Consider the following 24,996-nt stretch of genomic DNA (forward strand, 5'->3'; position numbering starts at 1 on the left):
CCTGAAGAAAGAAATGGCAACTCATTCCAGTTTTCTTATCTGGGAAATCCCATGGACAGAGGAGTCTGGTGGGCTATAGGCCATGGGGTCCCGAAAGAGTCAGACACGACTTGGCAACTAAGAAGCAACAACCTGCCCATCACTTAGTTCTAAGATGCGGCCATGCAATGGGTCCAAATCCATGTGCTGATGAGTCACTGGACCTCTTCAGCTCTCTTTGCTACTGCTGCTACTAAGTCGCTTCAGTCGTGTCCGACTCTGTGCGACCCCATAGACGACAGCCCACCAGGCTTCCCCGTCCCTGGGTTTCTGCAGGTAAAAACACCAGAGTGAGTTGCCATTTCCTTCTCCAATGCATGAAAGTGAAAGTGAAGTCGCTCAGTCGTGTCCGACTCTTAGCAACCCCATGGGCTGCAGCCCACCAGGCTCCTCCGTCCATGGGATTTTCCAGGCAAGAGTACTGGAGTGGGGTGCCATTGCCCGATTTTCAAATAAACCCTGCCCTGTCCATGTTGGTTTCTTTGTAAGTCTCCCAAGCCTGTCCTGTGTGTTCCAGACTCAGCGTGACTTCCATTATGCATCCCACATGACATATCTGCCCCCTTGACTAGCTCTCTTAATCCCATCTGTCTTTCAAACTTTTTGAGGCCAACTTTCTACCTTCTTTGAGGAGTTTCCAGGAAATTCCACAACCATTTTCCTTGAATATTTTAAGCTTCTCTAACTGAATATTCTGGAGAATCCCAGGGATGGGGGAGCCTGGTGGGCTGCCGTCTATGGGGTCACACAGAGTCGGACATGACTGAAGTGACTTAGCAGCAACTGAATATTCATTTATTATTTACCATAAATTCTCATTTATTATTAATTCTTAATTTATACTCCACTTCCTTCATTAATTTCTTTAAGAGCAGAGTTTGTCGTACATGTAAAGACTTTTTGTCCCCTCCCCTCATGTAGTTTTGTAATATGTACCCAGAAAGTACCAACTTTGCCATTGAAATAGTAAGTAGTAGTAGTGTTAGTCACTCAGTCATGTCTGACTCTGCAATCCCTTGGACTGTAGCCTGCCAGGCTCCTCCGTCCATGGGATTCTCCAGGCAAGAACACTGGAGTGGGTTGCCATTCCCTTCTCCAGAGGATCTTTCCAACTCAGGGATCGAACACAGGTCTCCTGCATTGCAGGCAGATTCTTTACTGTCTGAGCTACAGGGAAGATGCATGTAAGCAAACAAAAAATCAATTGATCTATACTTTTTAGCCAGGACAAAAAAAGTGAAAAGTTTGGAGTTAAGGATTAGGTTTGCCTTTGAATGTGTGTGTGTGTGTGTGTGAAGTCGCTCAGTGGTGTCCGACTCTTTGTGACCCCGTGGACTGTAGCCCGTCAGGCTCCTCTGTCCATGGGATTCTCTAGGCAAAAATACTGGAGTGGGTTGCCATTTCCTTCTCCAGGGTATCTTCCCAACTCAGGGATCAAACCCGGGTCTCGTGCATTGCAGGCAGACGCTTTGTCCTCTGAGCCACGCAAAGCAGCCAATTACGTCATTCTCTGCAAACCTGTCTCCATAGTTTTCAAAGCGGCTATTGGTGGACTTCTTCCCAGTGCCTCAGTAGCCATAGGAGAAAGGCTCTTTGCTTAGCTGAGTGCTGCAAGAGTCCAGGGACCAACCAATGCGGACCACGTGTGGGTCGGGCTCTGTAGACGGAAGGTGCTTCACAGAGATTTCCTCATTGATCTTCATCTCAAAGCACACACGGCCCCTTCTGACCCCATAGCTGGCACGGGCTCCTGACCACAGGTATGCAAAGCCTTCAGTCGTGAGTGGGTAGCCACTACTCCGGTCTCGGGCCACCTTGAAGTGGAGGTCGCAGTTGTATGTGTCAATGGCCACAAGGGTGTCATCAAAGTCATCTTCATCCTCTTCAGCCGGAAGCTGAGGAGATCGCCCCCTCCTATCCTCTCGGTGCTCAAAGTACCCTCGTCCCCGGTTTTCTTCATAAGGCCTCTTGCGACTCTGGAATTGCTGTCTGGTTTGTGTTGAGATGCTTCGGGTGGGAGGAAGCTGGTGGGTGCTTCTTGCTTCATCTCTGTCTTCACTTCTGGGCGATAGGCCTGCTGCTGCTACTGTGAAAAGCATAAATAATATTTTTATAATGACTTAGTAGGAAAAGGCTTCCCTGGAGGCTCACGGACAGAGGAGCCTGGTGGGTGACAGTCTAGGGTCACAAAGAGTTGGATATGACTGAGCAACCAACACACACACACAGTAGGAAAAGCACATTAGCCTAGTTCACATGGTTTTAAATAGTTAGCACTGCATGGATTTTTCTTTGTTTGTTTCTTGTTGTTTTAAATTCTGGCTTTACCACGTAGCACTGGAGTATCAGAAAACCTTTTCTGCTTATATGCTTAGCTGGTTCCAAAAGAGATGCCTATGACCCACAATTTAATGCAAATTTCATAATCTCAGAAAATCATACAAAGAGGAAAACACCTGTTAGGTCAGCTCCCTTAGATTATAATCTATAAAACTATAGAATCGCCCAAAACTAACATTATACTGTAAGTCAAATATACCTCAATTAAAAAAAAATAATGTTTCCATGCCTGCTCTCTAGGAGATAATTTGCTAAGACAATGCATTGATTCTGAGTATAGTGCTTAAATGAATGAAAAATTTTAAAACATCTGTTATAAAATAGATAACTAATAAGACCCTACTGTATAACACAGAGAACTCTGTTCAATACTCTGTAATGACCTATATGAGAAAAGAATCTAAAAAAGAGCAGGAATATGTCAGAGGATGAGATGGCTGAATGGCATCACCAATGCAATGAACATGAACTTGGGCAAACTCCAGGAGATGGTGAGGGACAGGGAGGCCTGGCGTGCTGCAGTCCATGGGGTTGCAAAGAGTCGGACATAACTGGGTGACTGAACAACAACAAATATATGCATGTATAACTGAGTCACTCTGCTGTACTGCAGAAACTAACACAGCATTGTACATCAACTGTGCTCCAATAAAAATTAATTAAATAGAGATTCTTTAAAATTCTGCTTTCTCAGCTCATAAAACTAAAGAACTCTTTGCAAAATAGCTTTCTAATTGATCTGACGTCAATTTATCTAACATATCTTTCCGTACATAAAGGTACAGAAAGTTCTGTACATAACTTGTGTTTATGTATTATTAGTGCTAATGAAGTGCTAGTGAAAGTCGCTCAGTTGTGTCCGACTCTTTGCCACCCCATGGACTGTACAGTCTGTGGAATTCTCCAGGCCAGAATACTGGAGTGGGTAGCCTTTCCCTTCTCCAGGGGATCTTCCCAACCCAGGGATCAAACCCAGGTCTCCTACATTGCAGGTGGATTCTTTACCAACTGAGCTATCAGGGAAGCCCTTATGTATTATTAGGTTAGATATTAAATGAAGGAATATTCATATAATTTCTAGAAACTATCTTTGTAAAGATAAAATTATGTTGTCATTGAACTGAACTCCATGATTTTCAGGCTTCCTAAGATTTCATGGTCCAAGTAGCAGAAGAATTTGGTTGTATATCTGGTTTGAAATCTGGACACAGACTCTAAAGCTGCTTAACACTGCTTGTAATACAAATATGCACTTTCAAGACAACTTTTTCTACTGAATAAATTTTCCATTTTCATTCTGTAGAACTGCTAAGAAAATTCTTCTGAATAAAAGGATATTTCTGTCAAAGTCTTCTTGGAGTTTGCATAATTGTACTTGGTCTTACCTGTCTTCATCTACCCAAACACTTGTTGCCAAGAATACAAGTTTTAGAGAGGTTATCACAAATTCTGGGATGAGATACCCTTTTCTTTCTATAGTTATTACAACTCAGAGAAATGTCGTTCACTAGCAAGATGATATAATAGTGATATAGAGAGAGATATCATAATGCAAATACCTGTTGCTGCCTCAGTTCTTTGTAATGAGATGAATGTAACTCAAAAAGAGAAAGCAAAAGTGAAGTCTCTCAGCCATGTCTGACTCTTTGCAACCCCATGGACTGTAGCCTGCCAGACTCCTTTGTCCATGAGATTCTCCAGGCAAGAACACTGGAGTGGGTTGCCTTTCCCTTCTCCAGGGGATCTTCCCGACCAGAGACGTAACTCAAGTCTCCTTAAACCTGACCGTTTTGAAGCTAACAATATTAATGTTGAAACTTCTATTTCATCCTGTGTTATCAGGATGAAATGTATTCCATATCTGGTTTGATGGGAAGTGGAAGTAGTTCAGTCATGTCTGATTCTTTGCGACCCCATGGACTATACAGTCCATGGAATTCTCCAGGCCAGAATACTGGAGTGGGTAGACTTTCCTTTTCCAGGGGATCTTCCCATCTCAGGGATTGAGCTTGGGTCTCCCACATTACAGGTGGATTCTTTACCAGCTAAGTCAGGAAGGAAACCCAAGAATACTGGAGTGGGTAGCCTATCCCTTCTCCAGCAGGTCTTCCCCACCCAGGAATCCAACCGGGGTCTCCTGCATTGCAGGTGGACTCTTTACCAGTTGCACTATCAAGGAAGCCCAAGGAAGCCTTTAAGCATCAAAATTGCCTTCAGTAATTTTCTCTAGATTCTCTCAAAGTATTTCGAATATTCATGACTTTCATTCACTGGAAAACACTTAACACAATTTAAATTTCTTTTTTATTATCCAAGGACATTAATGTAAACAGTTTGTGTAAGCAGACTGTTCATCATCTAAAATGGGTAGATAAATTATGCCCCAGGGCCAAATATGGTCCCCTATCTGTTTTTGTAAATAAAGTTTTATTGGAACACAGCCAAACCCATTCATTTACACATTGTCTATGACTGCGCTCTTTTCCAGCAAAGGCAAATAATTGTGACAGAACTTACATGTCCCCTAAATCCCAAAACATTTACTATCTGTACCCTTAGTTTTTAAAAAAGTCTGCAAGCCCTGACTGAAAACAGTTCTTTTTTATTGTTTCCTGTGATACTGGAAGTCATTTGCAGTAGTTTCCTTTTCCACACCCCCAAATTATAGTCCAAATAAAGTATTTCTAAGTATCTCTTGTTTACTTTGAAAATATTTACCTTCTAAATGCCTTTAAAAATTTCCACTTCTCTCTGTTTTCACTGTTAACACTCTCGTCAATTCACCGTCTTCAACTATACTACTGCAATAGCCTTCTCACTGATTTCCTGCTGGAATCTTGATCCAAGTAAATCCATTCTTTATACTGTAGCCATAGTGATGGTTTTCAAATACAGTTTTCATTATTTCACTCTCACACTGAAAACCCTTCAATAGCTTCCCTATGTTCATTGTTGTTCAGTTGCTCAGTCAACTCCGACTCTTTGCAACCTCATGGAGTACAGCAAGCCAGACTACCCTGTCCTTCACCATCACCTGCAGCTTGTTCAAATTCATGTATATCGAGTCAGTGATGCCATCCAACCATCTCATCCTCTGTCGTCCCCTTTTCCTCCTGCCTTCAATCTCTCCCAGCATCAGGATCTTTTCTAATGAGTCAGCTCTTCCCATCTGGTGGCCAAAAAATTGGAGCTTCAGTTTCAGCGTCAGTCCTTCCAATGAATATTCAGGGTTAATTTCCTTTAGGATTGACTGATTTGATCTCCTTGCAGTCCAAGGGACTCTCAGAAATCATCTCCAACACCACAGTTCAAAACCATCAATTCTTTGGTGCTCAGCCTTCTTTATGGTCCAACCATCACATCCATACATGACTACTGGAAAAATCATAACTTTGACTAGATGGACCTTGTTGGAAAAGCAATGTATCTGTTTTTAATATGCTGTCTAGGTTTGTCATAGCTTTTCTACCAAGGAACAAGTATCTTTTCATTTCATGGTTGCAGTCACCATCTGCAGTGATTTTGGAGCCCAAGAAAATAAAATCTCTCACTGTTTCCCCATCTGTTTGCCATGAAGTGATGGGACCTGATGCCATGATCTTAGTTTTCTGAATGTAGAGTTTTAACCTAGCTTTTTCACTCTCCTCTTTCAGCTTCATAAAGAGGCTCTTTAGTTCCTCTTCACTTTCTGCCATTAGGGTGGTATCATCTGCATATTTGAGGTTATTGATATGTCTCCCAGCAATCTTGATCCCAGCTTGTGCTTCATCCAGCCCAGAATTTCCCATGATGTACTCTGCATATAAGTTACATAAACAGGGTAACAATATACAGGCTTAACATACTCTTTTCCCAATTTTGAACCAGTCCATTGTTCCATGTACAGTTCTAACTGTTGCTTATTGACCTGCATTATAGGTTTCTCAGGAGGCAGATAAGATGGTGTGGTATTCCTAGCTCTTCAAGATTTTTCCATAGTTTGTTGTGATCTACACAGATAGTGACTACAGCCAGGATATGAAAAGATGCTTACTCCTTGGAAGGAAAGTTATGACCAACCTAGACACTATATTAAAAAGCAGAGACATTACTTTGTCGACAAAGGTCCATCTTGTCAAGGCTATGGTTTTTCCAGTAGTCATGTGTGGATGTGAGAGTTAGACTGTAAAGAAAGCTGAGTGCCGAAGAATTGATGCTTTTGAACTGTGGTGTTGGAGAAGACTCTTGAGAGCCCTGTGGACTGCAAGGAGATCCAACCAGTCCATCCTAAAGATCAGTCCCAGGTATTCATTGGAAGGACTGATCCTGAAGCTGAAACTCCAATACTTTGGCCACCTGATTCGAGGAGCTGACTCATTTGAAAAGACCCTGATGCTGGGAAAGATTGAGAGTAGGTGGAAAAGGGGACGACAGAGGATGAGATGGTTGGATGGCATCACCAACTTAATGTACATGAATTTGGGTAGACTCTGGGAGTTGGTGATGGACAGGGAGGCCTGGAGTGCTGTAGTCCACGGGGTTGCAAAGAGTCAGACACACTGAGCAACTAAACTGAACTGCTGCTGCTGCTGCTAAGTCGCTTCAGTCATGTCTGACTCTGTGCGAACCCATAGATGGCAGCCCACCAGGCTCCCCCATCCCTGGGATTCTCCAGGCAAGAACACTGGAGTGGGTTGCCATTTCCTTCTCCAACACATGCAAGTGAAAAGTGAAAGTGAAGTCGCTCAGTCGTGTCTGACTCTCAGTGACCCCATGGACTGCAGCCTACCAGGCTCCTCCATCCATGGACTTTTCCAGGCAAGAGTACTGGAGTGGGTTGCCATTGCCTTCTCCGAAACCAAACTGAACACAGTCAAAGGCTTTAGTGTAGTCAGTGAAGCAGAAGTAGATGTTTTTCTGGAACTCTCTTGCTTTTTTGATGATCCAGCAGATGTTGGCAATTTGATCTCTGGTTCCTCTGCCTTTTCTAAATCCAGCTTGAACACCTGAAAGTTCTCGGTAAGTGTGCTATTGAAGCCTAGCTTGGAGAATTCTGAGCAGTACTTTGCTAGCATGGGAAAATGAGTTTAATTGTGCAGTAGTCTGAACATATTTTGGCATTGCCTTTCTTTGGGATTGGAATGAAAATTGACTTTTTCCATTCCTGTGGCCATTGCTGAGTTTTCCAAATTTCTTAGCATTTTGAATGTCTAAGTTCATTAGTATTAAAATAGTATCCATAACATTCTGCATCTATTAGTCACTATTTTTCTGCACAATTTAATCCCAGCCTTTTTATCTCATTTCATCTTATTACTCTCCTTACAGTAGTCTTTTATTTCATAAATCCCTCCTACCTCAGGGCCTTTGCACAAGCTGTATACTCCATTTGAAACTTTTTTGTGTTCTTCTGCAGTAGTGATTTAGTCACTAAGTTGTGTCCAATTCTTGTGACCCCATGGACTCTAGTCCACCAGGTTTCTCTGTCCATGAGGTCTTCTAGGGAAGAATAATGGGTTGCCATTTCCTTCTCTAGGGAATCTTCCTGACCCAGGGGTCTTTTTTCCATAACATGGCTCTAGGACCACTTAGTTGTCTTTAATGTCATTCCAAACAATGTTACTGTGACGGTTGTCATATCTGTGTGCATTTAAAAAAAGAAAACATCAAAATTGGTGCATTTTTGTGTAGCCATTTTAATATTGAGCACGGAAGAAAAGAAGTAATATTTTCAGCCTGTCATGCTCTATTATTTCAAGAAAGGTAAAAACACAACTGAAATGCAAAAAAAAAAAAAAAGTTCTACAGTGTATGGAGAAGGTGCAGTGACTGATCTAATGTGTCAAAAGTGGTTTGCAAAGTTTTGTGCTGGAGGTGTCTTATTGGACCATGCTCCATAATCTGGTAGACCAGTTGAAGTTGATAGATCAAATGGAGACATTAATTGAAAATAATCAACGCTATACCATGTGGGAGATAACCGACATACTGAAAATAGCCAAATCAAGTGTTGAAAATTATTTGAACTAGGTTGGTTATGTTAATCACTTTAATGTTTAGGTCCACCTAAGTTAAGGTTCCACCTTCCTGACCACATTTCCGCATGCGATTCTTTACTTAAGCATAATGAAAACATTCTGATTTTAAAACAAATTGTGATGGGTGATGAAAAGTTAATACTGTACAATAACTTGGAAAGGAAGAGGTTGTGGGGTAGGTGAAATGAACCACCACCAGCCACACTAAAGTCCAGTCTTCATCCAAAGAGGGTGATGTCGTGCATACGGTGAGATAGAAAGGGAGTCCTCTATTATGAGCTCCTTCTGGAAAACCAAATGGTTAATTCCAGGAAGTACTGCTCCCAATTACACCAAAGGAAGGCATCACTTGACAAAAAGCATCCAGAATTCATTGTAAATTATTAATATATATTTATTAATACATATAATATTCCATTAGGATAACATAAGACCACATTTCTTTGACAACCAGCAAAAACTGTTATCGTTTGGCTGGGGAGTCTGACTCATCCACCGTATTCACCAGGAATCAACCCTGAATACTCATTGGAAGGACAGATGCTGAAGCTGAAGCTTCAATACTTTGGCCACCTGATGCAAAGAACTGACTCATTGGAAAAGACCCTGATGCTGGGAAAGACTGAAGGTAAAAGAAGAGGGCAGCAGAGGGTGAGATGGTTGGATAGAATCACCAACTCCATAGACGTGAATTTGGGAAAACTCAGAGATAATAAATGACACAGAGGCCTGGCATATTGCCATCCACGGGGTTGCAGAGTCGGAGAACACTTAGTGACTGCACAACAGCAGCAACAGCAATCCACCAGATACCGCACCTTAAAATTTCCATTTGTTTTAGTCTTTATAACATTCTTTTAACGAAAAAAGATTCCACTCCCTGGAAGGCTGTAAAAGACACTTGGAGCAGTTCTTTGCTCAAAAAGATTAAAAGTTTTGGGAAGATGGAGTTATAAAGTTGCCTGAAAAGTGGCAGAAAATAGTGAAATAAAACAGTGAATATGTTGTTCAATAAATTTCTTGGTGAAAATGTAAAGTGAGTCTTTTAATTTATTTAAAAACTGAAGGGACTTTTTGCTCAACCCAATACTATCTCTGAAAGAGAGAAGCACACGCATAAGCTTACTTTCTAAGGCATGCATTTTTGTACCAATATATTAACCTTCATGGTGTTATGAGTGTTTCTGTAGGAGATGATGGACCAAAGCATGTATCTTCATAGACCCCTGATAATTAGAAAGACAAAGAACATGGGTTTTCTGTTATGTTCTCATCACACTGTGAAAACTGAAAAAATTAGAATAATAAAGCTTAGAAGGGATCAGAAAATGTCAATCAATCAATCTTTCTACCTTGAGGCATTTGTATTTAAATTAACAGCTAAAAAACCAAAAGGGATTGAGGTAAGAAAAGGTAAAAAAAAAAACAAAAAACTATGCTCTAGGCAAAGAGAATATTTATCAGAAACTAAAATGCAATCTTTTCATCTTATCCACATTGCTATATATTCAGCTATACTTCACAAGCAGAGAATAATCTAGTAACAATTCTTTAGCAGATATTTATGTTTACAGAAAATTTACCTAGACTAACTGAGACAGAGAATAGTGGGTCATTTTCAAACTTTTTACAATTTTATAGTGAGGATTTTACACCATTCCTTGATAATCCATCCCTTCATCAGGGGATCTTTCCAATCCAGGAATTGAACCCAGGTCTCCCGCACTGCAGGAGGATTCTTGACCAGCTGAGCCAGCAGGAAAGCCCAAGGATACTGGAGTGGGTAGCCTATCCCTTCTCCAGCAGATCTTCCTGACCCAGGAATTGAACCGGGGTCTCCTGCATTGCAGGCAGATTCTTTACCAACTGAGCCATCAGGGAAGCCCAGAGAATATCACCCTCTTCCAAAACTACAATGTTTTTCTCTTAAGTCTAGCATACTCTCTCTGGCTGTAATTTAATCTCATCCTTTTACCCTCAGCAGAGCAGAGAGCAGCTGGCAACATCCTCCTTCCAATTAATAATCTTTCACATAATTACAGGTGGTTAGTCACCGACTCTTAGCTTTTCTTGTCTACACAAAATCAGTTCAGTAATTTTTTAAAGGCTTTCCCTCCAGGGCATATATTTTTATTTTTTGATATTTTTATAGGCCACACTTCTCTCATTTATATTCTTAGTACACTTATTCTTTCCTTAGTGTTTCTTTTTGGTCAATAGGCAATGTTATGGGAAACAAACCTCATACAATGGCATATAAAAAGTCTATTTTAGGATTACCTGTTCAAAGAATCAACATAATTGCATTGTTAACTAAAGCAGAACCAAAGAGAATTTAGCCTTGTTCACACAAGTGAATGCTGATTTATTAAAAACTAATTCTCTGCAATTTTTACTTAGCACTGATAGTAGAAGTGAGAATCTTAGAGTTGATTATCATCCATCCTTTCAAGAGATCTGGGGCTTCCGTGATAGCTCAGTTGGTAAAGAATCTGCCTGCAATGCAGGAGACCCCAGTTTGATTCCTGGGTTGGGAAGATCCACTGGAGAAGGGATAGGCTACCCATTCCAGTATTCTTGGACTTCCCTGGTGGCTCAGGTGGGAAAGAATCCACCTCCAATGTGGGAGACCTGGGTTCAATCCCTGGGTTGGGAAGATCCCCTGGAAAAGGAAACGGCTACCCACTCCAGTATTCTGGCCTGGAGAATTCAACAGACTGTATAGTCCATGGGTTCCCAAAGAGTCAGGCATGACTGAGCAACTTTCACTCTTCAAGAGATCGAGCAAGAAGAGAAAGAAGTGGATTTTGAGAAAGAAAGAGAAGTCAGGGTAAGAGGAAATCATTTTAAACTGAAAAATCTTGAGCAGAGTGTGTGTGGAAAGAACAGATATAAAATAAGAAGTGGAAAGTGAGAAAGTGGGTAACTGCTGAAATGAGAGCATAAAGACCCAAGAGGGAGTGGAGTGAGGTGCAGAGGTGGAACTTAACTGACTTGACTCATTTTTAAATAAGCAAAATCCTACTTTGTTACTTTGATTGTATACTAATCTTATACTTTGATTTTATAAACAGTTCATTTAGATTGTTAATTTCTTGGCACTCTTTCGTGAATTTCTTGGCAATCTTTAAGGATACTTTTTTTTCTCCTGAAAGTAATTATTTACTACACTACTCATGGACTGCAGCCCTCCAGGCTCCTCTGTCCATGGGATTCTCCAGGCAAAAGCACTGGAGTGGGCTGCCCTGTCCTTCTCAAGGGGATCATCTTGACCCAAGGATCGAACATCAGGTCTCCTGTGTTTCCTGCATTCCAGCAAATTCTTTACCTACTGAGTCACCTGGGAAGCACCAATTATGACAATACCTCATAGATAATATTTGAACTAGATTCAGGCTCTTTTTACTCTTCACATATTAATACCTTGATTGACTTAGGCTTTAAACTACTTTTTTATTGATGAGCTTTTGATTGATTCATATTTAAATAATTGCATTATGGTGGCTCAGAGGGTAAGGCATCTGTCTGCAATGCAGGAGACCTGGGTTCGATCCCTGGGTCAGGAAGGTCCCCTGGAGAAGGAAATGGCAACCCACTCCAGTACTCTTGCCTGGAAAATCCCACAGACAGAGGAGCCTGGTAGGCTACAGTCCATGGGGTCGCAAAGAGTCGGACACGACTGAGCGACTTCACTTTCTTCGCTTTAAAATTTAAGTAGTTCTAATTAGCTTACAAATACAATTTTCCCTTTCTCAGCATTTAATTTTTGCTATGATATGTCTTTTAGTATCTTCCATATCTTTGCAATCCATGACCTTCTTCTTTAAAACAACCAGATGTCGTATGGAGCAGTATCAGATCCCCCTATATTTAATGCCCCCAAATGCATAGAAGTGAAACAGGAGAGTGAAAAAGTTGGCTTAAAGCTCAACATTCAGGAAACTAAGGTCATCACATCTGGTCCCATCACTTCATGGCAAATACATGGGGAAACAGTGAAAGCAATGACAGACTTTATTTTGGGGGGCTCCAAAATCACTGCAGATGGTGATTGCAGCCATGAAATTAAAAGACGTTTGCTCCTTGGAAGGAGCATAGAAAGGTTATCTACGACCAACCTATACAGCATATTAAAGAGCAGAGACATTACTTTGCCAACAAAGATTCATCTAGTCAAAGCTATGGTTTTTCTGGTAGTCATGTATGGATGTGAGAGTTGGACTATAAAGAAAGCTGAGCGCCAAAGAATTGATGCTTTTGAACTGTGGTGTTGGAGAAGACTCTTGAGAGTCCCTTGGACTGCAAAGAGATCCAACCAGTCCATCCTAAAGGCTATCAGTTCTGAATATTCATTGGAAGGACTGATGCTGAAGCTGAAACTCCAATACTTTGGCCACCTGATGAGAAGAACTGACTCATTAGAAAAGACCTTGATGCTGGGAAAGATTGAAGGCAGGAGGAAAAGGGGACGACAGAGGATGAGATGATTGGATGGCATCACCGACTCAATGGACATAAGTTTGAGTAAACTCTGAGAGTTGATAGGGAGGCCTGGCATGCTGCAGTCCATTCAGTAGCATAGAGTCAGACACAACTGAGCAACTGAACTGAACTGAACTGAATTGAACTGAAATGCAACCTGCTATGTAAATAACAGCTTTTGATAACCATTTCCCTCAGGGCTTCTCTATTATGGGTGATATCAAAGCAGACAGTGTGTTTCGGAGTAAACTGAAAAGCTAAACCATTTTCTTAAGAAGGATTTTAATTAGTCAAATGGAACATGTTAATGTTTTTCATTTGAGGTTTGAAGAGAAAGGAACTAAAACACAGAGGAACATAGCAAGTGTAGATTCTCTGGCTTCCCTAGAAATGTGGGGTGACACACCTCTGAATTTTTTCCAACAGAAGTATTATAAGAGGAAGAAAAAAGTTGTGAGAGGGTAAATGTTACCCAAGAATATAGTAGCATTAAGGGCTCAGCGCCAGGCTTATAGAGTTTCTCTGCAGCACAGTTTTTATTGATGAGTGTATGCAGTCTAATTCACATAATTGGAGCTACTATAATCATGCTATCCATTTTCCTTACTGTAGCACATACTGTTGAGGTATATGGGTAGCAATAGTTGCTATTGCAATATTGCCCCCTTGCTACATGTGGGGTATTTAATCATCTGTTTATTTTACCTTCCTTGTGGTGACACCCTGCTACTGAACGGTGAGGTTAAGTCCTCATAGCCAGGACAGTAGGAGAGAAAAACAATGATGGCAATCCAGAACCCACAGCCACAGAGCTCTAAGAGTGAGCGGTTTTGCAAAAATACAACGGGAAAATAATATCCTCTAGCTCAGAGCATTTAATTTAATAAAACAATGAAAGAAATTGATTTCAAACAGAATGCATTCATTGTATGTCATTTGCCCCTCTGTTTTAAAAGCTATTAAAAGAAGTTATATCTCATTTTGGACAACTGAGAATAAAGTCATAAAGGCACAGTGGGGTTTGCTTGAAATACACATTACTAAAATGGTACCAAAACATTTTATTTGCTTTGGCCTTTTGAAGTGAGGCCATGGTGAGGCTGGAAGAATGATACTTTTTGACATTCAACAGTTCTGTTGTTTGCTCTTGTTTTTAGAGTCACTAAGGGATTTTTTTTCCCTGATAACTCAGGATAGCCAGGCAGGAGATAAGAACTTCACAGGCCCTCAGGATCCTGGGTGATCACTCCATTTCAGCATCTTCAAAGGAAAGCAAAAACAGAGGGCTTCATTTTCAAAATCAGTTTATGTGGATGTTTCATGGCACAGAAGAGGTTACACAGGTGTTTCAGGCCTTTGATGTTTTCTTTTTGTTCATACTGTTTCCAAAGGGAAGGTGTAGGCTAAAGCATTCCCAATAGTTCCTACCAGAGGCGTCAAGCCAAGGCAAGCAGATGTTGGTGTCACATTCACAGTCAACGAATGTAATATCTGGTTTTTCATAACTACCCGTCCAAAGCGTATAAACAGAACACAGTATAAAGATCAGTAAAACAGGAGGAGACATACTCTGTGCCCTCTCATCCCACTGAGCTCCGAATGACTCCACATCCTCTTGCCTACATTTCCTGAGCTCCCAGTTGGACCAAAATCACTGAAAAAGCTGCCAGAGTATATACTCCTCCTTAGAGGTGCATCCCACAATCTTTGCTGAGCTTCAGGATGTGGCTCTTAATCATCTACCAGATGTTTTTATTTACTAGTTGCTATTTAAAATAGCTTGTAGGGTATTCTTATTTCATTCTGATCTCATTCCATTTAGAAACCGTTAAATGCATGCAACGCATGTATTCCTAAAGCAGAGACTCAGCAGCAATAATCAAGGCTGTGAAAGTGTTTTGTGAAATCCACACAAAACTAGTCAACTGCATGAACATGCTGAACAGCGTTTCATACTACCCTTAAGTAATAAATAAATAAAAGAAAGAAAGAAACTGAAGTCGCTCAGTCATGTCCGACTCTTTGCGACCCCACGGACTGTATGTTGCCCACCAGGCTCCTCTATCCATGGGATTTCCCAGGAAAGACTACTGGAGTGGGTTGCCATTTCCTTCTCCAGGGTATCTTCCCGACCCAGGGACTGACCCTGGGTCTCCCGCATTGCAGGCAGACGCTTTACTGTCTGAGCCACCAGGGAAGAGAAGTCTTAAGCACTGGGCCACCAGGGAAGTCCCAATAAATAAACAGGAACATTTTAATGGTGGTGGAGTGAGAGCAGTGGATGCTCCCAGTGCCCCTAGGAAACATCACCTTTTTCTGGTCAGTATAACTAGCCCCCAGCTTTTGATGGCTAATGGCTTAGTTGTCTTTTCCAGAGAACTTATCTAAGCTGATCTAAGCAAGAGTGTTCTCTCTGAACGTAACTGTGATGCATACACATGCTTACACACACACATACATACACAGACGCATAGGGTCGGCCTGCTGCCAATAACTGACTCACATTAGTGCACACAGGACCTGTCCCCTTGATCATGCTGCAATTCATGCCCTAGAGAAACCCAACGGATCAGCTTGAAGCTGGACATCATCTGGGATAACTTTCTAATAGAGATTTGCCCCATCCTGCCCTATCCTGCCTCCCTCAGAATATCACTCTTTCAAGCATCACTTGATGTGCTAAAATTACTGCTCTGTTTCTTGGGAATCCAACCCTATGTGAGAACATGTAAATAATGTAAATCATTAGGACTGAGGTTGTAAATCAGTCAAAATATGGTCTGTATTCTGAATAGAGAGCAAAGGCGGCAGAGGGCAAAAAAACACAGGCCTGAAGATACTACCTAGCACTGTGCAACAACTGTATTATTTTAAGTGGATGAATAAACAAACAAATATAAGTTGAAGACTGCTATGAATATTTTCTTCTTATTGTTCAGGCACTAAACAGTGACTGACTCTTTGTGACCCCATGGACTGCCACGTGCCAGAATTCCCTGTTCTTCACTATTTCCATGAGTTCACTCAAACTCATGTGCACTGAGTCGGTGATGCCCTCCAACCATCTCATCCTCTGTCCCTCCCTTCTATCACCCACAGGGTCTTTTTCAGTGAGTCAACCCTTCCAAGCAGGTGGTGAAGGTATCAGAGCTTCAGCTTCAGAATCAGTCCTAACAATGAATATTCAGAATTGATTTCATTTAGGATTGACTGGTTTGATCTCCTTGCAGTCCAAGGAACTCCCAAGAGTTTTCTCCAGCACCACAGTTCAAAAGCATCACTTCTTCAGTGCTCAGCCTTCTATATGGCCCAACTATCACATCCATACATGACTACTTGAAAAACTATAGCTTTGACCATACAGAACTGTATCAGCAAAGTGACGTCTCTGCTTTTTAATATGCTCTTTAGGTTTTTCATGGTCTTCCCTGGTGTCTCAGATGGTAAAGAATCTACGTGCAATGTGGGAGACCTGGGTTCGAACCCTGGGTTGGGAAGATCCCCTGAAGAGGGCATGGCCACTCCAATGTTCTTGCTTGGAGAAACCCCATGGGCAGAGGATCCCGGCGGGCTACAGTCCATGGGTTACAAAGAGTTGGACATAACTGAACAACTGAGCACACATAGGTTTGTCATAGCTTTCCTTTCAAGAAGAAAGCTTCTTTCAATTTCATGGTGGCAGTCGCCTTCCACAGTGATTTTGGAATGCAAGAAAATAAGATCTGTCACTGCTCACATCATGTGGTGCTAGTGTTAAAAACTCGCCTAAGAACGCAGGAGACAAAAGAGACGTGGGTTCAAACCCTGGGTTGGAAGATCCCCTGGAGGAGGAAATGGCAACCCACTCCAGTATTCTTGCCTGGAGAATCCCATGGACAGAGGAATCTAGCACGCTAGAGTCCATAGGGTCACATAGAGTTGGAGACGGCTGAAGTGACTTAGCCCATTTGCTATGAAACGATGGGGCTGGATGACATTATCTTAGTTTTTTGAATGTTGAGTTTTAAGCCAGCTTTTTCGCTTTCCTCTTTCATCCTCAACAAGAGTCTCTGTAGTTCCTCTTTACTTACTGCCATTAGGGTGGTAACATCTGCATCTCTGAGGTTGTTGATATTTCTCCTGGCTATCTGCATTCCAGCTTGTGATTCATTCAGCCTGGCATTTGTGTGATGTACTCTACATACAAGTTAAATAATTAGGTGACAGTATACAGCTTAACCCACTCCTTTCTTGATTTTGAACCAGTCTATTGCTCCACCGTTATTGTCGTTCAGTCATTCAGTCATCTCTGACTCTTTGCGACCCCACGGACTGCAGCACGTCAGACTTTCCAGTCCTTCACCATCTCCCAGAGCCTGTTCAAACTCATGTTCATGGAGTAGGTGATGCCATCCAACAGTCTCATCCTCTGTCATCCCATTTTCCTCCTGACCTCAATTTTTCCCAGCATCACAGTCTTTTCCAATGAGTCTGCACCTTGCATCAGGTGGCCAAAGTATTGGAGCTTCAGCGTCAGCATCAGTCCCTCTAATGAATATTCAGGACTGATTTCCTTTAGGATTGACTGGTTTGATCTCCTTGTAGTCCAAGGGACTCTCAAGAGTCTTCTCCAACACCACAGATGAAGCATCAGTTCTTCGGTGCTCAGGTGCTCAGCCTTATTTATGGTCCAACTCTCACATCCATACATGTACTGGAAAAACTATAGCTTTGACTAGACAGATCTTGGTCTGAAAATAATGTCTCTGCTTCTTAATAAGCTGTTTAGGTTTATCGTAGCTTTACTTCCAAGTGAGTGTGTTAATAGCCTTAGTAGGGAAGCCAGAGGTCCCCAAGAGGCAGGAGGAAATAAAATTGCAAGTGGCAGACATATTTTTTTCTTTTCTCTGCTAATCCTGTGTTGTCATGGTGACACCTGGTTCCCCCTGAACTTAATTTTATCTCAAACCTTCCTTGAGCTAACCAAAGCATTTTTTCTCATGGAAATGTCTTCCTTAAGCTATGTTAATGAATGATGTATTTGCTCTAAAATCTGCCTTTCTTCAAGATTCATGTCAATTGTTTTATTGCCCGGGATGACTCTCCTTGTGCCAATGCTATCTCAAATGCCTGTTGTGGGTGAGGGGCCTGGGGCAACTCTCTCAGTTTTGAGATGTTTCCCTTCTCTAATTAGCAGCTTGCTAACAGATATACAACTCCTTGCTAAAAACTAGCAAAGGGGCACTCTTTCTGTCCCCTTCTGAATCTATGTCAGTAGCTTTCTCTTATCTCTTTTATACTTTAATAAAACTTTTTTACACAAAAAGCTGAGTGATCAAGCCTCGTCTCTGGCCCTGGATCAAATTCCTCTCCTCTGGAGGCCAAGAATCTCAGCTTCATTCATGGATCATTTCAGCAACTTTTCACAAGGATCAAGTCTCTTTTAATTTTATGGCTGCAGCCACCATATGCAGTGATTTTGGAACCCAAGAAAATAAAGTCTGTTACTGTTTCCATTGTTTCCCCATCTATTTCCCATGAACTGATGGGACTGGATGCCATGATCTTTGTTTTTTGAATATTGACTTTTAAGCCAGCTTTTTGACTCTCCTCTTTCACATTCATCAAGAGGCTCTTTAATTTCTCTTTGCTTTCTGCCATAAGGTGGGTGTCATCTGCATATCTGAAGTTATTGATATTTCTCCCAGAAATCTTGATCCCAGCTTGTGCTTCGCACAACCTGGCATTTTGCATGATGTACTCTGCACATAGATTAAATAAGCAGGTGACAATATACAGTCTTGACGTACTTCTTTCCCAATTTGGAACCAGTCCATTGTACCATGTCCTGTTCTAACTATTGCTTCTTGACCTGCATACAGATTTCTTAGGAGGAAGGTAAGGTGGCCTGGTATTCCCATCGCTTCAAAAATTTTCCACATTTTTTTTTTTTTTTTGGTGATCCACATAGTCAAAGGATTCTTTTAGACCCTTACCATTTCTGTCATTTATGTGCTCAAGTCTGCATGAAATGTTCGCTTGATATCTCTAATTTTCTTGAAGAGATCTCTAGTCTTTCCCATTCGATTGTTTTCCTCTGTTTCTTTGCAGTGTTCCCTTAAGTAGGCTTTCTTACCTCTCCTTGCTATTCTTTGGCACTCTGCATTCAGTTGGATATTTCTTTCCCTTTCTCCTTTGCCTTTTCCTTCTCTTCTTTTCTATTTATAAGGCCTCCTCAGACAACCATTTTGCCTGGTTGCATTTCTTTTTCTTGGGATGGTTTTGGTCACTGCATCCTATGCAGTGTTACAAACCTCTGTCCACAGTTCTTCAGGCATTCTATATACCAGGTCTATTCCTTTGATTCTATAGATCATCTCCACTGTATAATCATAAGAGATTTGATTTGGGTCATACCTGAATGGCCTAGTGGTTTTCCCTACTTTTTAAAAAAATTTGAGTCTGAATTCTGCAATAGGATGCTGATGATCTGAGACACAGACAGCTCCAGGTCTTGTTTTTGCTGACTTATAGAGCTTCTCCATTTTTGGCTGCAAAGAATATAATTATTCTGATTTTCATATTGACCATCTGGTGATATCCATGTGTAGAGTCGTTTCTTGTGTTGTTGGAAGTGGGTGTTTGCTATGACCAGTGAATTATCTTGGCAAAACAGTTAGCCTTTACCCTGCTTCATTGTGTACTCTAAGGCCATACTTGCCTGCTACTCCAGGTATCTCTTGACTTCCTACTTTTGCATTCCAATCCCCTATGATGAAAAGGATATCTTTTTTGGTGTTAATTCTAGTAGATCTTGTAGGTTTCATAGAACCAGTCAAATCAGCTTCTTCAGCATTAGGGGTCAGGGCATAGACTTGGATTACTGTGATGTTGAATGCCTTGCCTTGGAAACGAACCAAGATCATTCTGTCATTTTTGAGAATTGCACCCAAGTACTGCGTTTTGAACTCTTTTGTTGACTATGAGGGCTAGTCCATTTCTTCTATGGGATTCTTGCCCACAGTAGTAGATATAACTGTCATCTCAATTAAAGTTGCCCATTCCCGTCCATTTTAGTTCTCTGATTCTTAAAATGTTGATGTTCACTTTTGTCTTCTCCTGCTTATCCGTGTCCAATTTACCTTGATTCATGGACCTAACATTCTTGGTTCCTATGCGATATTATTCTTTTTCAGCACTGGACTTTACTTTTACCACCTGACATATCCACAACTGAGCGACATTTCTGCTTTAGCCCAGTCTCTTCCTTCTTTATGGAGCTGTTTCTCCGCTCTTCCTCAGTCGCATACTGGGTACCTACTGAACTGGGGGGCTCATATCATGAGTCATTGTGCTCATGTGTTCTCAGAGCAAGAATCCTGAAGTGGTTTGCAACTTCCTTCTCCAGGGGATCTCATTTGGTCAGGCCTTGACTAGCAGGGACATGTCCTTCAGTTTCTCCACGACGTGCCTGGAGCCCCGGTTGTACCACTGCTGGTCGTCCTTGAGCATGCAAACTTTCACCTGCCAAAGTCAATCACCGTGACACCTGGGGGTCATGACAAAGGCCCTGCAGGCGTCCCTTGGAAGAGGGTCTGGGGAAGGCTGGAGCCAAGGTTGGGGGGCCCCCAGGAGGATCGAGCTCCCCAGGCTCACTGTGGCCATGGGCCCGACCTGCTGCCTGCATGGCCCACTCTCTGCAGGGCTCTGGCTCCTCTGCATTATTGTCCAGGCCCTGCCAGCCCTGCCACCCCAAGTGGGCCACACCGTTTCATCATGGCCTCACCAAGCTAGGAACTCTGGCCACAGGTCACTACCCTGACTACCCTGCTCCTGCCTCCTCTATGATCTCTGGTAAGCCACTCCTGGGCCCCCTTTTCAGCCACTGTCTCTTCAGGCCACCGCCACCATGTTATTCCACTATTACGATTCTTTGCACCCTTATCAAGTGTCAGATGAGCAGCAAGAGCCGGTGGAGGGGAGGAGTCAGTGTGGAAGCCCCGCCCCATCCCTCCTCTTCTCTCTAGTTTCCACCACCTTCGTGAACCCCAAAGTCTGGGTAGACTCAAGCCCAGGGAACTTGAACTTAGAGGGTTCAAGATTAAGGGCTCAATTTCAGCTACTAGATGTAAGTCCACCTTTTATTAGATCAGAACACTGTCTTGAGTTTACTTAGCTGGTGAGCCCTTCAGGACCTGACCTAGATCTGTGTTCCCTAAACCAATACTTTCATGTGTGTGTCTGACTTCCCACTACATGGTGCATTTGAAGGCCAGAATCATGTTCTATTAATTTTTGTTTCCCCAAAACCTGGCACAAGATTGCCTGTATTCAATTCAGTCACTCAGTCATGTCTGACTCTTTGCAACCCCATGAATCGCAGCATGCCAGGCCTCCCTGTCCATCACCAACTCCCGGAGTTCACCCAGACTCACGTCCATCGAGTCAGTGATGCCATCCAGCCATCTCATCCTCTGTCGTCCCCTTCTCCTCCTGCCTCCAATCCCTGCCAGCATCAGAGTCTTTTCCAATGAGTCAACTCTTCGCATCATATGGCCAAAGTACTGGAGTTTCAGCTTTAGCATCATTCCTTCCAAAGAAATCCCAGGGCTGATCTCCTTCAGAATGGACTGGTTGGATCTCCTTGCAGTCCAAGGGACTCTCAAGAGTCTTCTCCAACACCACAGTTCAAAAGCATCAATTCTTCAGTGCTCAGCCTTCTTCACAGTCCAACTCTCACATCCATACATGACCACAGGAAAAACCATAGCCTTGACTGGACGCACCTTTGTTGACAAAGTAATGCCTCTGCTTTTCAATATGCTATCTAGGTTGGTCATAACTTTCCATCCAAGGAGTAAGCGTCTTTTAATTTCATGGCTGCAGTCACCATCTGTAGGGATTTTGGAGCCCAGAAAAATAAAGTCTGACACTGTTTCCCCATCTATTTCCCATGAAGTGATGGGACCGGGGACCAGATGCCATGATCTTCATTTTCTGAATGTTGAGCTTTAAGCCAACTTTTTCACTCTCCACTTTCACTTTCATCAAGAGGCTTTTGAGTTCCTCTTCACTTTCTGCCATAAGGGTGGTGTCATCTGCATATCTGAGGTTATTGATATTTCTCCCAGCAATCTTGATTCCAGCTTGTGTTTCTTCCAGTCCAGTATTTCTCATGATGTACTCTGCATATAAGCTAAATAAGCAGGGTGACAATGTACAGCCTTGACAAACTCCTTTTCCTGTTTGGAACCAGTCTGTTGTTCCATGTCCAGTTCTAACCGCTGCATCCTACCTGCATACAGATTTCTCAAGAGGCAGGTCAGGTGGTCTGGTATTCCCATCTCTTTCAGAATTTTCCAGAGTTTGTTGTGGTCCACACAGTCAAAGGCTTTGGCATAGTCAATAAAGCAGAAATAGATGTTTTTCTGGAACTCTCTTGCTTTTTCCATGATCCAGCAGATGTTGGCAATTTGATCTCTGGTTCCTCTGCCTTTTCTAAAGCCAACTTGAACATCAGGAAGTTCACGGTTCACATATTGCTGAGGCCTGGCTTGGAGAATTTTGAGCATTACTTTACTAACGTGTGAGATGAGTGCAATTGTGCAGTAGTTTGAGCATTCTTTGGCATTACCTTTCTTTGGGATTGGAATGAAAACTGACTTACAGTCCTTTGGACACTGCTGAGTTTTCCAAATTTGCTGGCATATTGAGTGCAGCACTTTCACAGCATCATCTTTCAGGATTTGAAAGAGCTCAACTGGAATTCCATCACCTCCACTAGCTTTGTTTGTAGTGATGCTTTCTAAGACCCACTTGACTTCACATTCCAGGATATCTGGCTCTAAATGAGTGATCACACCATCGTGATTATCTGGGTTGTGAAGATATTTTTTTAAAAGTTCTTCTGTGTATTCTTGCCACCTCTTCTTAATATCTTCTGCTTCTGTTAGGTCCATACAATTTCTGTCCTTTATCGAGCCCATCTTTGCATGAAATGTTCCCTTGGTATCTCTAGTTTTCTTGAAGAGATCCCTAGTCTTTCCCATTCTGTTGTTTTCCTCTATTTCTTTGCATTGATCGCTGAGGAAGGCTTTCTTATCTCTTCTTGCTATTCTTAGGAACTCTGCATTCAGATGCTTATATCTTTCCTTTTCTCCTTTGCTTTTCACTTCTCTGCTTTTCACAGCTATTTTTAAGGCGTCCCCCAGACAGCCATTTGGCTTTTTTTGCATTTCTTTTCCATGGGGATGGTCTTGATCCCTGTCTCCTGTACAATGTCACGAACCTCATTCCATAGTTCATCAGGCACTCTATCTATCAGATCTAGGCCCTTACATCTATTTCTCACTTCCACTGTATAATCATAAGGGATTTGATTTAGGTCATATCTGAATGATCTAGTGGTTTTCCCTATTTTTTCAATTTAAGTCTGAATTTGGTAATAAGGTGTTCATGATCTGAGCCACCGTCAGCTCCTGGTCTTGTTTTTGTTGACTGTATAGAGCTTCTCCATCTTTGGCTGCAAAGAATATAATTAATCTCATTCCGGTGTTGACCATCTGGTGATGTCCATGTGTAGAGTCTTCTCTTGTGTTGTTGGAAGAGGGTGTTTGCTATGACCAGTGCATTTTCTTGGCAACACTCTATTAGTCTTTGCCCTGCTTCATTCCATATTCCAAGGCCAAATTTGCCTGTTACTCCAGGTGTTTCTTGACTTCCTACTTTTGCATTCCAGTCCCCTATAATGAAAAGGACATCTTTTTTGGGTGTTAGTTCTAAAAGGTCTTGTAGGTCTTCATAGAACCATTCAACTTCAGCTTCTTCAGTGTTACTAGTTGGAGCATAGACTTGGATTACTGTGATTTTGAATGGTTTTCCTTGGAAATGAACAGAGATCATTCTGTCGTTTTTGAGGTTGCATCCAAGTACTGCATTTCGGACTCTTTTGTTGATCATGATGGCCACTCCATTTCTTCTGAGGGATTCCTGCCTGCAGTAATACATATAATGGTCATCTGAATTAAATTCCCCCATTCCAGTCTATTTTAGTTTGCTGATTCCTAGAATGCGATGTTCACTCGCCATCTCCTGTTTGACCATTTCCAATTTGCATTGATTCATAGACCTAACATTCCAGGCTCCTATGCAATATTGCTGTTTATAGCATCGGGCTTTACTTCCATCACCAGTCACATCCACAGCTGGGTATTGTTTTTGCTTTGTCTCCATCCCTTCATTCTTTCTGGAGTTATTTCTCCACTGATCTCCAGTAGCATATTGGGCACCTACTGACCTGGGGAGTTCCTCCCTCAGTATCCTATCATTTTGCCTTTTCATACTGTTCATGGGGTTCTCAAGGCAAGAATACGGCGGCTGCAATCGGCGCACTAAGCATGGGCAGCTGCAACTGACCGGGGCACTAAGCGCGTCCAAGAGGAGCTTCCCACGTCCAAGGTCAGGGGCAGCGGCTCAGAGTGCCAGGCTGCAACAGCCCAGGAACGCCCGAGAAGAGCTACCCAAGTCCGAGGTCAGGGGCCGTGGCCAGGAGGAGCTACCCCACATCTGAGGCCAGGGGCAGCAGCCAGGAAGAGCTACCCCACACCCAAGGCCAGGGGCAGTGGCCGGGAGGACCAACCCCACGTCCAAGGAGCAGTGGCTGCATGGGCGCAGGAGGGCCTAGAGGAGCTATCCCACACTGAAGGCCAGGAAGGGTGGTGGTGAGGAGATACCCCTCGTCCAAGGTAAGGAGCAGTGGCTGTGCTTTGCTGGAGCAGCCATGAAGAGATACCCCACGCCCAAGGTAAGAGAAACCCAAGTAAGATGGTAGGTGTTGCAAGAAGGCATCAGAGGGCAGACACACTGAACCCATACTCACAAAAAACTAGTCAATCTAATCACACTGGGACCACAGTCTTGTCTAACTCAATGAAACTGAGCCATGCCCGTGGGGCAACCCAAGATGGGCGCATCATGGTGGAGAGATCTGACAGAATGTGGTCCACTGGAGAAGGGAATGGCAAACCACTTCAGTACTCTCGCCTTGAGAACCCCATGAACAGTATTGCCTGTATTAAGTATTGATAAATACTTGCAGAACTGCTGGGAGCCAGCGTGAGGAACTCCGCCCATGGCAAAG

General features: G+C 42.5%; 1 pseudogene; it reads right to left on the reverse strand.

The window, feature by feature from the left end:
- Positions 1-1,451: 1,451 nt before the first annotated feature.
- LOC133260187 (heterogeneous nuclear ribonucleoprotein U-like protein 1) lies at positions 1,452-20,866 on the reverse strand (annotated as a pseudogene).
- Positions 20,867-24,996: the final 4,130 nt, after the last annotated feature.

The sequence above is a fragment of the Bos javanicus genome, chromosome 14 (genome assembly GCF_032452875.1).
Source record: "Bos javanicus breed banteng chromosome 14, ARS-OSU_banteng_1.0, whole genome shotgun sequence".
NCBI lineage: Eukaryota > Metazoa > Chordata > Mammalia > Artiodactyla > Bovidae > Bos > Bos javanicus.